This window comes from Giraffa tippelskirchi, chromosome 1 (assembly GCF_054371585.1).
Source record: "Giraffa tippelskirchi isolate mGirTip1 chromosome 1, T2T-mGirTip1v1.2.pri, whole genome shotgun sequence".
Lineage (NCBI taxonomy): Eukaryota > Metazoa > Chordata > Mammalia > Artiodactyla > Giraffidae > Giraffa > Giraffa tippelskirchi.
Window position 1 is genome coordinate 212,040,347 of NC_137275.1, and position 13,749 is coordinate 212,054,095.

At 47.6% G+C, this 13,749-nt stretch overlaps 1 long non-coding RNA gene across 1 annotated transcript; it reads right to left on the reverse strand.

The window, feature by feature from the left end:
• Nucleotides 1-724: 724 nt before the first annotated feature.
• LOC145520098 (uncharacterized) lies at nt 725-3,212 on the reverse strand. The gene is made up of 4 exons (XR_014064213.1): nt 3,096-3,212; nt 2,429-2,520; nt 1,700-1,768; nt 725-968 (listed from the first exon to the last, which is right to left on the reverse strand). It is a non-coding gene; the product is annotated as an uncharacterized LOC145520098 (long non-coding RNA).
• Between the last annotated feature and the right edge of the window lie 10,537 nt (nt 3,213-13,749).

The window sequence follows — 13,749 nt, forward strand, 5'->3', positions numbered from 1 at the left end:
CTCAATTGTTCATTCATTCAGCAAATATTTATTAAGTGCCTACCAGGTTCTAAGCACTGGCATTTCAGCTGTGAAAACAAGACCACGTCCTCCCTTCTCATGAAGCTGTCATTCAAGTGTGAGTCAGACCATGGATGTGAAAATGTGACGTGTAATATACCTTCAGCTGAGGACAAGAGCTTTGAAGAATAATCAAGGAAGGGGCGAGGGGCAAGAAGTGGGGTCTACTGTTCGGGGTAGGGTGACCAAGAAAGCCGCTTTAAGGAAGGGAAATTCAAGAGTAGTCCTGACCAACGAGGAGTAGGGGGCATTGGACTTTTAGGCGAAGAGAGGAGGAAGATCAGAGATTACCTCATCATGTGAGACGTGTTTTGGATGTCAAGACAGCCAGTGTGTCTGGGCCAGAGCAGGGCAGGGAGAGAAGGGGGAATATAAGGTCAGAGATGGGGTTGAAGCTGGATTATGAGGGCCTTGCCGGCCGTGGGAAAAACTTTGGATCTTATTCTAAGTGGGAGTAGAAGCCACGGGGAGGTTTTGAGCTGGAGCAAAACATGATCTGATTTTCAGTTTGTAAAAACCACCCTCTGGTTGCTGGGTGGAGGATGGGCTGTAGGAGAGCAAAGCCAGGAGCAGGGGGAACAATTTGGTGGCCACTGCAGCAAACCACAAGAAAGACAGGGTGGCCCGGACCAGCGTGGCAGTGCCGGGAACAGTGAGGAGTATCTGGGCTCAAGATATATTGTGTCTGCGGACCCCACAGGACTCGATGAAAGACTGGATATGGGGTAGGCGTGAGAGCAGACCAGAGAAGGGGATATTTCAGACAGTGCGAACACTGAGTCACTTCTGCTCTTTAGCCAGGACATCACAGTGTAGTGCCAGACAGCAGGAATCTTCTTCCAATGAAAGGACCACTGTGCCCAAGGCACTTTGCTTGCTTCTTTCCCTCCACCTCTTCTCAACACGTCCTGCGGGTTCAGCAGAGAGGAACATACCCTTGGTCTCAGTCTACCCAGGAGAAAAAGACTGTTGGCCCAAACATTAGGGAAACTGGAATTTGATTGGACCCAGTGCCTACCCCTGAGTGCTCACTGTCTGGTGGGGAGATAGGCCAATGGAGAAACAATGATGGTGTGAAATACTGGTGTGGAGAGACCACTGGGAGGCGGAGGAGCATCCAGGGAGAGGGGTGTGGATTTCACTGAGTTGTAAGATGGTGGTTGGGTGGTGCCTCAAGGATGGTGTCAGGGGGTGAGGGGATGTTCAGACATCAGTCTTAAGGCTCGTGGACATGTTCTCCAGTTACAGAAGAAGGCTATAAATTCCTGAGACAGGGAAGAGCAACAGCAAAAAGCCTAAGTCAGTGTGCAGCTTGGAGGGCTTGGGGGGTAGCTACACCATATGACCAGGTGGAAACACAGTGCTCATGTGGAGGGGTGGAGGGAGGGAGGCTGGAGAGGCCAGCGGAAGAGTTCCTGATGTCTGGCTAAGCTACTGGGTCAACATCCTGGTGGTAACTGAGGTTGGAACCTTAAGGATCTTAAGGAAGGTGGTTGCTTGGTTATATTTGACTTTTGAAAGTTCCCTTTTGCCAAAGAAGGGGCTTCACGTATGAAAGTCTACATCTTTCCTTGGGTGAACAAAAAGGAGCCACTCCTGGCCTCAGCTCAGCAGCCTTCCTGGGAAACTTCCATCTTACCTGACTCATCTCCACAGAAGATCATCTCAACTGTCCAGGAAGGGCCACTGAAGCCATGTCCACACCTACCTATCAGTGCGGTAAGTAAAAGTGCTTAGCTGCCTCTCTCTCAGGCAGTGGAGTCTGCAGAAGGGGCCTAAGTGGGGCGCAGGGGGGAATAGGAGCTTCTGAGGTGTAGCCCCTCGGTCTAGAATTTTAGACCCTTCTTTGGAAGAAGCTTCCCTGGTGGCTCAGATGGTAAAGAGTCTGCCTGCAACGCAGGAGACCTGAGTTCGATCCCTGGATTGGGAAGATCCCCTGGAGAAGGGAGAGGCTATCCACTCCAGTATTCCCCTGGAGAATTCCTTGGACAGAGGAGCCTGGTGGGTTACAGTCTATGGGGTCGCATAGAGTCAGACAGGACTAAGCGACTAACACTTTGGAAGCTATTGGGCTTTACTTCCTGTGTGTTCTATTCACCCTGTCAGTTTCTCTATCTGGGAAAATGAAAGAACAGTATGTAACTTCTTGGGGGTTTGGAGGATTTGGAAAAGCAGGTGAAGGTTGTCTCCTGTGGACTTCTGTCTGCACACAGGACTCCAGCACAGTAGCACAGGAGGGAAAGAGTGCAAACACGTGTGTGTCGTAGATAAACACAGTCCTTCTTCTTCTTCCTCTTTCCTCAGGGCTATAGATGTGCTCGTGGTCCAGGCTGACAGAGGTCTTAACCAAGAAAACAATGTCTATCACCTGGCTGAGATGTTTTCTCTTCTGTAAAACAGAGTGGTTCAGGCCACCTCTCCCAGGGTGATTTGAGAATAGTGCTCAATCCATGTTTGATACTCAAAATGAAAAAAAGAGGCAGTAAGTATTGGAGGCTTTTCAGATACATTGTTGTTGTTCTGTAGTTGCTAAGTTGTCTTCCACACTTTGTGACCCCGTGGACTGTAGCCCACCAGGTTCCTCTGTCCATGGATTTTCCTAGGCAAGAATACTGGAATGGATTGCCCTTTCCTTCTCCAGGGGATCTTCCTGACCTTGGGATTGAACCTACGTCTCCTGCATTGGCAGGCAGATTCTTTATCAACGAGCCACCAGGGAAACCCTTTCAGGTACATAGCACTCATCAAATTCCCCAGAGGCTGCAACAGCCTAGAACATAGGATTCAGAGCTACACTGTGTGGTTTCAAATTGTGTGTCCACTAGTTACTAGTGATGAGACCCGAGGTAAATCCCTATGGAGCTGTGATTTTCTCACCTGGTATGTGGGGATGGGACCCCACCTTATCAGGTTGCCCTCCCACTTGTGAAGGTAAAATAAGATCATGTATATAAAGTGACAGGCATGCAGTGAGGGCTCAGGTGTCCAGTAGGTGAGTCTCCTTTCTTTTACTTCCATTGCTTCTATTCCCTTACCGGCCACAAGTCCATCCTGGTGAAGAGATGACCTCCCCAGCCAAGCCAGGGACCCAAGGCTCCAAGTCCATGTGACACAGGTTCAAGGTCTTGACTTTTCAGTTTGCAAGGAGAGTCAAAGGTTTGCAGCTGCTGTTGGGCCATAGACCTGTGACGGTGGCACCACAGTGGGGGCAACTGCCTTTGGGCATTATGAGGTCATACTTTGGGGTACCCTCCTTTAATGTCTAAAGATCATTTCTGACTTAAAAAATATCCTCCAGTATAATCACAAAGAAATTAGATATCATGTTCTCAGATACATACAATCCTTTTTGATCCCCATCTCTTTTATATATTATTTTTTCATAGACACAAATAATGGAAATTCACCTTCCCCAGAAATGATAAGAGTCCTGTGGAGACAATAGTCTTTAGGGTCAAGTGTAGACAAGACCCCAGAAAGTCAAGTTCTGTGTTTTGGCTGCAGGAACACTCAGGAGTCCTTGTGGAGCCAGAAATGTGGCTGAGTTCAGGGAGAAACCGAGGCGTAAGACATTCATGCACCCAATCTTTCATTCATGCATTCAGGTAACTAATATTCACTGAGTACTTGCTGTGTGTTGAGCCCCCAGGGCAAAGCGTGTATCTGGAGGGAGATTATGATGTAGGAACCACTCTGGAAGGAGTATGATAGATGCAGTAACCAAGGCATTCTCTGGGCCAGCAGGCCTAGAGGATGATCCTAGTGATTCCGTGAAGAACCATCCCTGGAGATCTGATGGGGGCCAAGAACTCAGAAGTGGCTCAGCAGGATGGGCTGCGGATCCTCAGGAAGTCTTTGGACTGTCAGCTAAGGAAGGTGTTCCCTGCTGAGAGAACAGTGGGCACAAAGTCTTGCCAAGACACAGTGCCTTTGGGAAGCCTTTGAAAGATCTCAGGCAAAGGAGTTCAAGGGGGTTATGAGATGAATTGGGAGATTGGGATTGACACATATACACTATTGATGTTTTCGTTGTTCAGTTGTTCGGTCTTGTCTGAATATTTGTGACCCCATGGACTGCAGCAGGCCAGGCTTCCCTCTCCGTCACCAACTCCTAGAGTTTGCTCAAATTCATGACCATTGAGTTGGTGATGCCAGCCAACCATCTCATCCTCTGTTGTCCCCTTCTCCTCCTGCCTTCAATCTTTCCCAGCATTGAGGTCTTTTCCAATCAGTTGGCTCTTCATATCAGGTGGCCAAAGTATTGGAGCTTCAGCTTCAGCATCAGTCTTTCCAATGAATATGCAGGACTGATTTCCTTTAGAATTGACTGGTTTGATCTCCTCCAGCACCACAGTTCGAAAGCATCAATTCTTCTACGCTCTGCCATCTTAATGGTTGAACTCTCACATGCGTACATGACTACTGGAAAAATCAACACTATCGATACTACATATAAAATAGAGGGATTTCCCAGGTGGCGCTAGTGGTAAAGAACTCACCTGCCAATGCAGGTGATGTGAGAGATGAGGGTTCAATCTCTGGGTTGGGAAGATCCCTTGGAGAAGGGCATGGCAACTTGCTCCAGTACTCTTGCCTGGAGAATCCCATGGATAGAGGAGCTTGGTGGGCTCCGGTCCATAGGGTCGCAAAGAGTCGGACATGACTGAAGCAACTTAACATGCAGGATGCATAAAATAAATAACTAATGAGTACCTACTGTATAGCCCAGAGAACTCTACTCAGTACTCTGGGAAGACCTAAATGGTAAGGAACTTCCCTGGTGGCTCAGACGGTCAAGTGTCTGTCTACAATGAGGGAGACCTGGGTTCAACCCCTGAGTGGGGAAGATCTCCTGGAGAAGGAAATGGCAACCCACTCTAGTATTCTTGCCTGGAAAATCCGATGGATGGAGGAGCCTGGTAGGCTACAGTCCATGGGGTTGCGAACAGTCAGACATGACTGAGCGACTTCACCTCACTTCACTTCAAATGGTAAGGAAATCCCCAAAAGAGGGGATATATGTATATGTATAGCTGATTCACTCTGCTGTATAGCAGAAACTAACACAGCATTGTGAAGTGACTATATTCCAGTAAAAATTTAAAAAAATAAACAGGAGTCCTAGTCCTAGGACCAGTGAGAGAAGGCAGCCAGTCTATAGCCCAGAGAAACGACTGGAAGGAGAGAAAACTGGAGTCAGGGAAGCCTGCGATTGAGGTCAGGGAATCAGAAGTTGAGCCCTCACAAGGGTAATTGTTTCTAGAAAACTGGGTTTGCCTCTGGGCAGAAAGTGAAAGTGAAAGAAACTGAAAGTGAAAGTCGTGTTTGACTCTTTGCAGTCATGGAATTCTCCAGGCCAGAATACTGGAGTGGGTAGCCTTTCTCTTCTCCAGGGGATCTTCCCAACCCAGGGATTGAACCTAGGTCTCCCGCATTGTGGGCAGATTCTTTACCAGCTGAGCCACAAGGGAAGCCCAAGAATACTGGAGTGGGTACCCTATCCCTTCTCCAGCAGATCTTCCTGACCCAGGAACTGAACCAGGATCTCCTGCATTGTAGGCGGATTCTGTATCAATTGAGCTATCAGGGAAGCCTCTGGGCAGGTTTGGAGTTAAAAGACACAACCAACTACGTCAAGAGCAGAAGACTGAAGTATTTATCACTTTCAGCAAGTCAGGAGAACTCCAGGGATCTTTCCCAAAGCTATGTCTCCCTGAGAAATTGAGGAAGTTTTAATCTAAGGGTACATGCATATTCATGAAGGAGTTTGGGTGATGAGTAAAGGGCTTCTCTGGTGGCTCAGGAGGTAAAGAGTCTGACTGCAGTGCAGGAGAACCAGATTTGATCCCTGGGTCAGGAAGATCCCCTGGGGAAGGGAATGGCAACCCACTCCAGTATTCTTGCCTAGAGAATCCCATGGACAGAGGAGCCTGGCATTGCAACAGTCCATGGGGTTGCAAAGAGTCAGATAACACAGACTAACACACTTAAAGTCTACAGGGTTAGAAAATTTCAATGTCATCATGCTTTAGGTTCAGTGGATCTGAGTGTTGAGCACCTGGAGGATTTAAATTTTGTAAATTAGCTCAACAAAGTGCTTCAAGCTATTCTTTACCATTGAAAAGGAACTGGGAGTTTTTACAACTGATTTGCTATCTTTGTTATTGTTACCTCTTTTGCCTGATAACAGTTCATTGTTTTGTTCCCTTAAGATCATTATGACTAAAACCTGTTCAAGGACAAGTCTTGTGGCCAGGCCTAGATCACAAGATGACTTAGGCCAAAAATGGCTTCTCTTAGGTCAAGAAAGCCAGGCCTGGTTCTTCTCCAGGGATCTCCTACCTTATCTGCTTACATAATAACTGTAATCGTTTTTGTATAATTTGCTCTTTGCAGCCAAGAGTTTAATTTTGAATAACTGATTGAATTTTCACACCAACTTTATAATACAAGGATTACTTACTCAAGGTCACACAGCTAGTATATGGCAGATCTGAGTCTCAGATACCAGTGAACTTGATACCTAAAACCTTGTTTGAAAGTCTGGGGGTTTGAAAGTCCTGGTGGCTCAAACAATAAAGAATCTGCCTGCAATGCAGGAGATGTGGGTTTGATCCTTGGGTTGGGAAGATCCCCTAGAGGAGGGCATGACAACTCATTCCAGTATGCTTGCCTGGAGAATCCCATGGACAGAGGAGCCTGGGGGGCTACAGTCCATGGGGTCACAAAGATTTGGACACAACTGAGCAACTAACACTTAAATAGAGTCTAAACCCTCAGAGAATCTGCATAGACAGGAGGATTAGAGACAGGCAGAGAGGGTCATCCATGACCCCTGGCCCTGGAGTTGCCCCCTCCCCTGCCCACCAAGGTCAACCCAGGCCAGTAATTGAGTTCCTGCAGCCCTGTGTCTCCCAGGCTTCCTGCAAAGAGTCATACTGCTCCATAGCAGTTTATCTGCTTCCAGAAGGCTCTGCTCCCTGATCATGCTCTCCAGTTCCATACCAATGCCTGCTGTCTTCTCCTGCTGCAAGCTCACCCTCTCATCCCTGATGCCCGCATGGATGCCCCGCCTTGCCTAAGCCCTGTGTTCCTTTGCTCCTTCCCTCCCCTCCCCCCGCCCACCAGTCTCTCCTACGGCTCCTCAAGCTGCTAAATTTCACACACTTCGAAAACTGTCTGTGTTTCTCCTTTGCTTAAGCTTATCGTGCTCCGTAAAATCTGAAAAGGAGTCACTGGAACTGAATGCTGTGTTGGCTGTTAATAACAAAGATCAGCCCCTGTGGTGGGTCTGCCTTTGCAAGCTCTACACTTCCGAGAGTGGGGAAGGATACAGGTGAGCTGCGGCCACGTTCAAGGAGCCTGTAGGCGGAAGCGGTCCAGAGGAGGGCCTCTGAACCCGGAGCGTGCCGGGCCCAGGACCCGAGGGAGGCCTCCGGAACTGCGCTGAATTCCCGAAGTGTGGCCTCGCCTGCTGCCGTGACTCGGGGACACCACCAGTATTCACTAGGGCAACTCTTAGACTGTGCATATACTGGGTACCATCTTTCGTGCATCGCAGATCTCAGCTCCTTCCAAACACTCAGCAACTCTGTGAGGATGGTACTATCACTAGCCCCATTTCACAGACGGGGAAACTGAGGCACATACCAGTGAAATAACTTGTCCTACTTCACACAGGTAAAAAGAAGTAGAACAGGAGTTGAAACCCAAAACCTCAAGCTGGAATCTATGCCCCAGACCTCCACTCCAGGCTGCTGCGCAGTGTTTCTCCTCCTCCAGGGAGCCCTTTCCAGGCCAGTGGCTTCATGACTGGTGCCCAAACTTCCCTCCCCTTGCTCGTATAGCCGGGATCCCCAAGCCCGTTGGTGTCATTGGTTCTTTCACTTGATGGAAATGATGGTGAGTTCCGATTGGACTATGCATTTATCCTTAGTCCAATTGGAACTCAACAGTATTGAGTTGGGTGGCATCATGGACTCAATGGACATGAGTTTGACCAAACTCTGGGAGATAGTGAAGGACAGGGAAGCTTGGTGTGCTGCTGTCCACGGGGTCACAAAGAGTCGGATAGGACTTACCAACTGAACAACAACAACTGTCTGTCCCAATGAGCTTTGGGACCTTGAACAAGTTAACTTTGTCTCCAGAAGCCTTGTTTTTTCCACCTGTACCACAGGAATATCTCTATTGGTCTTGCAGGGGTGTTGTGGGAATTAAGTAAAGTTCGAATGTTTTGACTTTTAATGTAATGAGGACTTGTATGGATGCCTGACGAATGCCAGGTCCTATCTTAGCCCTTTATAGACACCAAGACCACCCACCCCCCACCTTCTCACAGCACTTAGTGGCGCCCCAGGCACTAAGTCAGCCCTTTCATCATATTGGGTGGTGGGGGTATGTCTTTCTAGCTCCTTCAATGGCCTTTGCCAGATTTGAAAAGCCCAGAGATTTGTTTTTTGGCCCCTAGCATGATTCTAGTTAATACTTTCAAGGCAGGATCATTTAAAGTGTTAATTTATTTTTATAACCTTGGATTTTCCTCCTTTCCTTTCTCTTTCACTTTCCCCCATTCAAGTCAGTAGAAAGTCGTGCTTCTTTATCTCAGAGCTTTATAGCTGGAGGTGCATGGCTAACCTCGGTGTTGAAACCAGATTCTTTCAGGGTTTAGGTAGATGGGGCAAAACATAGAGGAAATAGGCTGCATGGAAATATGATTAGTGGTGGAGGAGTCATACAGAGTGAAGAGGGCTTAGTCATTCAGAAGGAATCAGCTACCACTCTGGCCCAAGAGATGCCAGATCTTTTCACTTTTCTAAAGAATTGAGATGATTCTCAATTGATTCAGTTTAGTTTTTAAGACAGGTGCCAGCGTACACTCTGCTGGATAAAACCCATCCTGACAGTTGAAAGCAGACCTCTGATGTAGCAATGGGGTCCAGGCTTTGGGGAGAGGATTCTCCCAGATGAAAGAGACATTCACCCAGGCTGTAGCTGAGAGGGATGTGTCTGTGGAGTCCTTGAGGAGAATCCCTGAAGTACCAAAAGAGCAGAGCAAGAACTCAGAGGGAATAATTTTGTGGTTCACCCAGGAGGCTAGTGGAGCTTCCCTTATAGCTCAATTGGTAAAGAATCTGCCTGTAATGCAGGAGACCTGGGTTCGATTCCTGGGTTGGGAAGATCCTCTGGAGAAGGAAATGGCAGCCCACTCCAGTATTCTTGCCTGGAGAATCCCATGGATAAAGTAGCCTGGCGGGCTACAGTCCATGGGGGTCACACGACTTAGTGACTAAACCACCACAGGTGGCTGGTAGTACATGTGAGGCTCCCCCAGTCAGACAGCCTGATGTCACATGGCAAGGGGTTAGACCTGTGGGATCATGGCGGCTGGACGATGAAGGTTGGTTTCAGGAGGGAATACTCTGGACAAGCCATTTATAACCACACAAGGACCTCCATAATGCTTGGGTACCAAGTGATGCCCCAGAGTCACTGATGCAGGTTCAAGAAATGGAGTGATGGGGTTGAATTTCTTTCATCCTGATAGGAGAGAGCTCAGGATCAAAACTAACCTGATTTGTGTATAGTATTGTGCTCTTTCTCTCCCATCTGAGTTTGTGACCTGAGATTCATATACTTCTGTTTAGGGGAGAGTTAGAGCATCGTTCTTACTTCCTCTGGAGGTGGTGGGGGACTTCTGCATAATCTCTAACAGAGCCATCTCCCCCCATGACCTTCTAGTGGGAGGATTTATCTGTTCCCATTGAGTGCTGGAGATCTCCGGAGACTCCCGGGGTCCTTGAGCCATTCACTCAAGATTGCCCTCTGTGCCCTCCAGCCAGTGGCCCCTCCCTGCCTCCTTCTTGGTTCTTCTCCCTAGTTCTCTTTCAAGATGCTTTTTCAGAGTCTTCTGTCAAACGAAGTTATTCTTGAGGTTATTCTGAAAATGTCTCAGAATGGAGGATCCATGATAGTGGACTCCACTTTATGCAGAATTGGTAAGTCATATCTCTTGTTCTCTTTGCTCAATTCAGCTAATATTTGCAGAATGTCAAGCAGGGCCCAGCACAATGCTGAGGGCTGAGGATGCTGGCATGGGTAGGCATGGTGTCTGCCCTTACAGGGTTCACAGCCTAGTGAGGAGATAGAAGCATAGACAGATAGCTGTACTACATCACGGTGATGGGAGGTGGGGGTGTGAGTGACGGTGGGAAGGGCAGGAGAGGAGAGTGTGTGATCACTTCAGGTAACCCAGCTTGTACTCTGTGAGGCCAGGGTGTGAACCCAGGTTCCCAATCCCAAATCCAGTGTCCTGTCTACTCCTGGGGAGGCACAGTGTTCGCGAAATGTGGAGTTCCCATTTTCTGGTTCTTGCAAGTGATGTCGAGGCTGGTGTTTTAAGCATTCTCCCCTTCTACAAACCTGCCTATTCCCCCTTCTGTCACACGAGTAGTATCTTTTCGGCCATGCTTTTGGTCTCCAGAAGAGCACTGCACCCCCTTTGTCTTCCATGCTATGGTTGAGCACACTCTGGATCCCAAAGCCCACCAGCATTTTCCCACTGGAAAGCTAGCATTCCATCAGTGCTGGGGATGTACCATGGTAGTGCCCTGATGGGGCTTCGATTGATTCTTCAGGTTGGACAGCTCTGGAAGCCCCTGTAAAGCTGAGTGTCATGGACAGATGGCAACTTCTGACTCACAGCATCTGTTGGCATCAGTGTCAGGGAGACCACAGCCAATCGATTCTCAGAGCCTCTCAGTTGGACAATGCCTGGCCACTGCTGGAAACCAGACCAGAGTTGTTGGCAGTGCCAGGCATTTTTCAAGGAAACACAAGCAATTTCAGCTAATCTGTAGGCAGGATCTTCATCCTGAGCTCCCGGATTTCCCTGAAGAACTGTGTGCGGTTGCCAAATGATAATGAAAAAAAAAACAACACACCAAGTTTAAGGTTTCCTTTGAGAACTGGATATATGGTGGGAATTGGAGTGCTCCCATGAGAGCATGAAAGAAAAGAGGGACAATGTGATTCAAAAGCAAGGATACAGGATTTGGAGTCAGCAAACCTGGATTTATTTACCATCTTTGACTCTTACTAGCTGTGTGGCTTTGGACAAGTTGCTTGCCCTCTCTGAGCCTCAAGAGGCTGTGTTGCAAAATGGAGATACAACTGCCTATCTTCTAAGACTATGTGTGAAGGATTTAGCACAGTTCTTGGAATATCATGGGATTCTTTTTTATTTTTTTATCACAGGATTCTAGTCTGTATTCCTTTCTCTTCCTCTTCTGCTTTGGAGCCCTGCTTGCTGAAAGATTGAGATCTAAAAACAAGACTAAAAGGCTCCTTTCTATGGGATTTTTCAATGCAAGTTTCCCCATGGCCCATTTTCATGGGTAATTGACACTATGTTACCACATCCATATTCTTCTCACTCTGTCATGGTACAAGTTGACCTCTGTCTCCTTGGATCTCTGGCAAAAGAGGTGCTAGTTCACCCTGGGGAGCCTCAAATCTCAGCACTGACTCATATCTTTATGATGGACACAAACTGATTAAATGCTTAGACAGTTGCTTCTCTGCTGGGGTCTTTCTGATATTTACATAGTATTTTCAAGGAAATTATCTAGGCCAGTCCTGTCTTCTCCCAGCAATTCTCTTGCTGGTAATTCAGAATTATCATCTTCAGTTCACCTTTCCCTGTTGATGGATGGATTGATTCATTCATTCCTTCGCTTTCTCACCCATTCCCATATTCGTGCTCTAGATGACAGTCATATGCTAGCACTGGAAGTACGGTGATGTTCAACCCTGCCTTCTAGGAGCCAGATCTAGAAGAGAAGGCAGGGTGGCCGATGAGCCCACCTGAGCGTTGTGAGTGCCAAAGCAGAGAAGGGGCATCACAGGCTGAGGGTGAGGGGAGGGGTCCTGTGACAGGTGATGTCTGAGCTGAGCCAAAGTTGGCAAGTAGGAATCAAGTTGACCTGCATTTATTTCCTTTTTTGTCCTCAGGGAGGACTGTTACCCCCTGAGCAGGATGTTCGACTCTTCTGTTACCTGGCTTCTGTTGCATAGAGTGCTTTTCTGTATGACTAACCATATCCTGCTCACCTCCAAGCCTGAACTCAGTCTACCCACCATGAAACCTTCTCAGATTCCTCGAGTCAGAACACAGTGCTCTTCCCTCTGCTTTATGTGGACCATCCTATTGAGCATGGGGGTGGCTGTGCCTTGGATCATCATTCTGGCTATGCTTATCTTTTTAACTAGACTGTGAATCTTATTGGGGGCTTCTCAGGTGGTGCTAGTGGTAAAGAACCCGCCTGCCAACGCAGGTTAGACGTAAGACATGCTGGTTCGATCCCTAGGTCGGGAAGATCCCCTGGAGAAGGGAATGGCAATCCACTCCAGTACTCTTGCCTGGAGAAATCCATGGACAGAGGAGCCTGGTGAGCTATAGTCAATAGGTCGAAAAGATTCAGACAGAATTGAGCGACTAACACACACCCACATGCACAATTAAATTATTTGTCATGTTTATCACATTTAATCCTCATACTATCTTTAGATGTAGTTACAGTTATTATCATGCCCATTTTACATGTGGGGCAGCTGAGGCCGAGAGGTTAGTTAAGTCACTTGTTCAAAGCCCCATGTTATTGTTGTTCAGTCTCAGTCGTGTCTGACTCTTTGCAACCCCGTGGACTGCAGTATGTCGGTCTCCCTTGACCTTCACCATCTCTCGGAGTTTGCTCAAACTCGTGTCCATCGAGTCAATGATGACATCCAACCATCTTGTCCTCTGTCACTCCTTCTCCTCCTGCCTTCAATCTTTCCCAGCATCTGGGCCTTTTCCAATGAGTTGGCACTCTGTATCAGGTGGCCAAAGTATTGGAGCTTCAGCTTCAGCATCAGTCCTTCAAAGTCCCATAACAAGTAAATTTTAGAGCTGAGGTTTGAATGGATGCAATCTGGCTCCTGAGTCAGCGCTCTTAATGGCAGCAGTGGACTGTCAAGGGTTAACTCCTGCCTTGTGCCAGAAGAACTAGCAGAGTTTCTACGCATCCCATCACAGCCTTGGCAAAGGTTCCCATACCCTTTTGTTGACGGAGCTCTCCTAAAAGACAGTCATTTTCAACAGAGATGTGCATGAAAAGGTTCAGTTTATTTGGGTAGAGTCAAGGAATTTCCAACCCTTATTGACAACTGAATTGTGGCTTGCAAGAGCCCCACCTTCACTCAGGAGAAAGCTTGTGAACGAATGGTCTTCCTCTTCTTCGCCAGCATTTTGCAATGTCGGTAGGGCCAGGCGTTAGCATAGAGATTCCATTTGTTGTGCATATTTCTGGATACGCACAATTCTGACATCTGTAACCTTGCAGCCAAGGTTTGTACCAGCGTGGTAATCTGTTTCAGTGCTGCCAAATAGTTCTTTTGAAAAACATATTGGCTGCTAACCCATTTTTTGCTGTTGTGTTCTGGACAAGTGTTTCCCAAAACTATTTCCTAACAGCACTGAGGGGTTAGGAGAGGAGAGGAAGTAAATTAGAACAGGACTGTAGAATTTATTGCGGAGGAAAAACACAAAATAAACCCACTGCCACCTCTAAAAAGGCTGAACTGTGGCTCTGGGTTCTTCATAATTTGAAACCAGAGTTTCTGAGCTGGTGCTCTTTCTCTGGCAAAGGT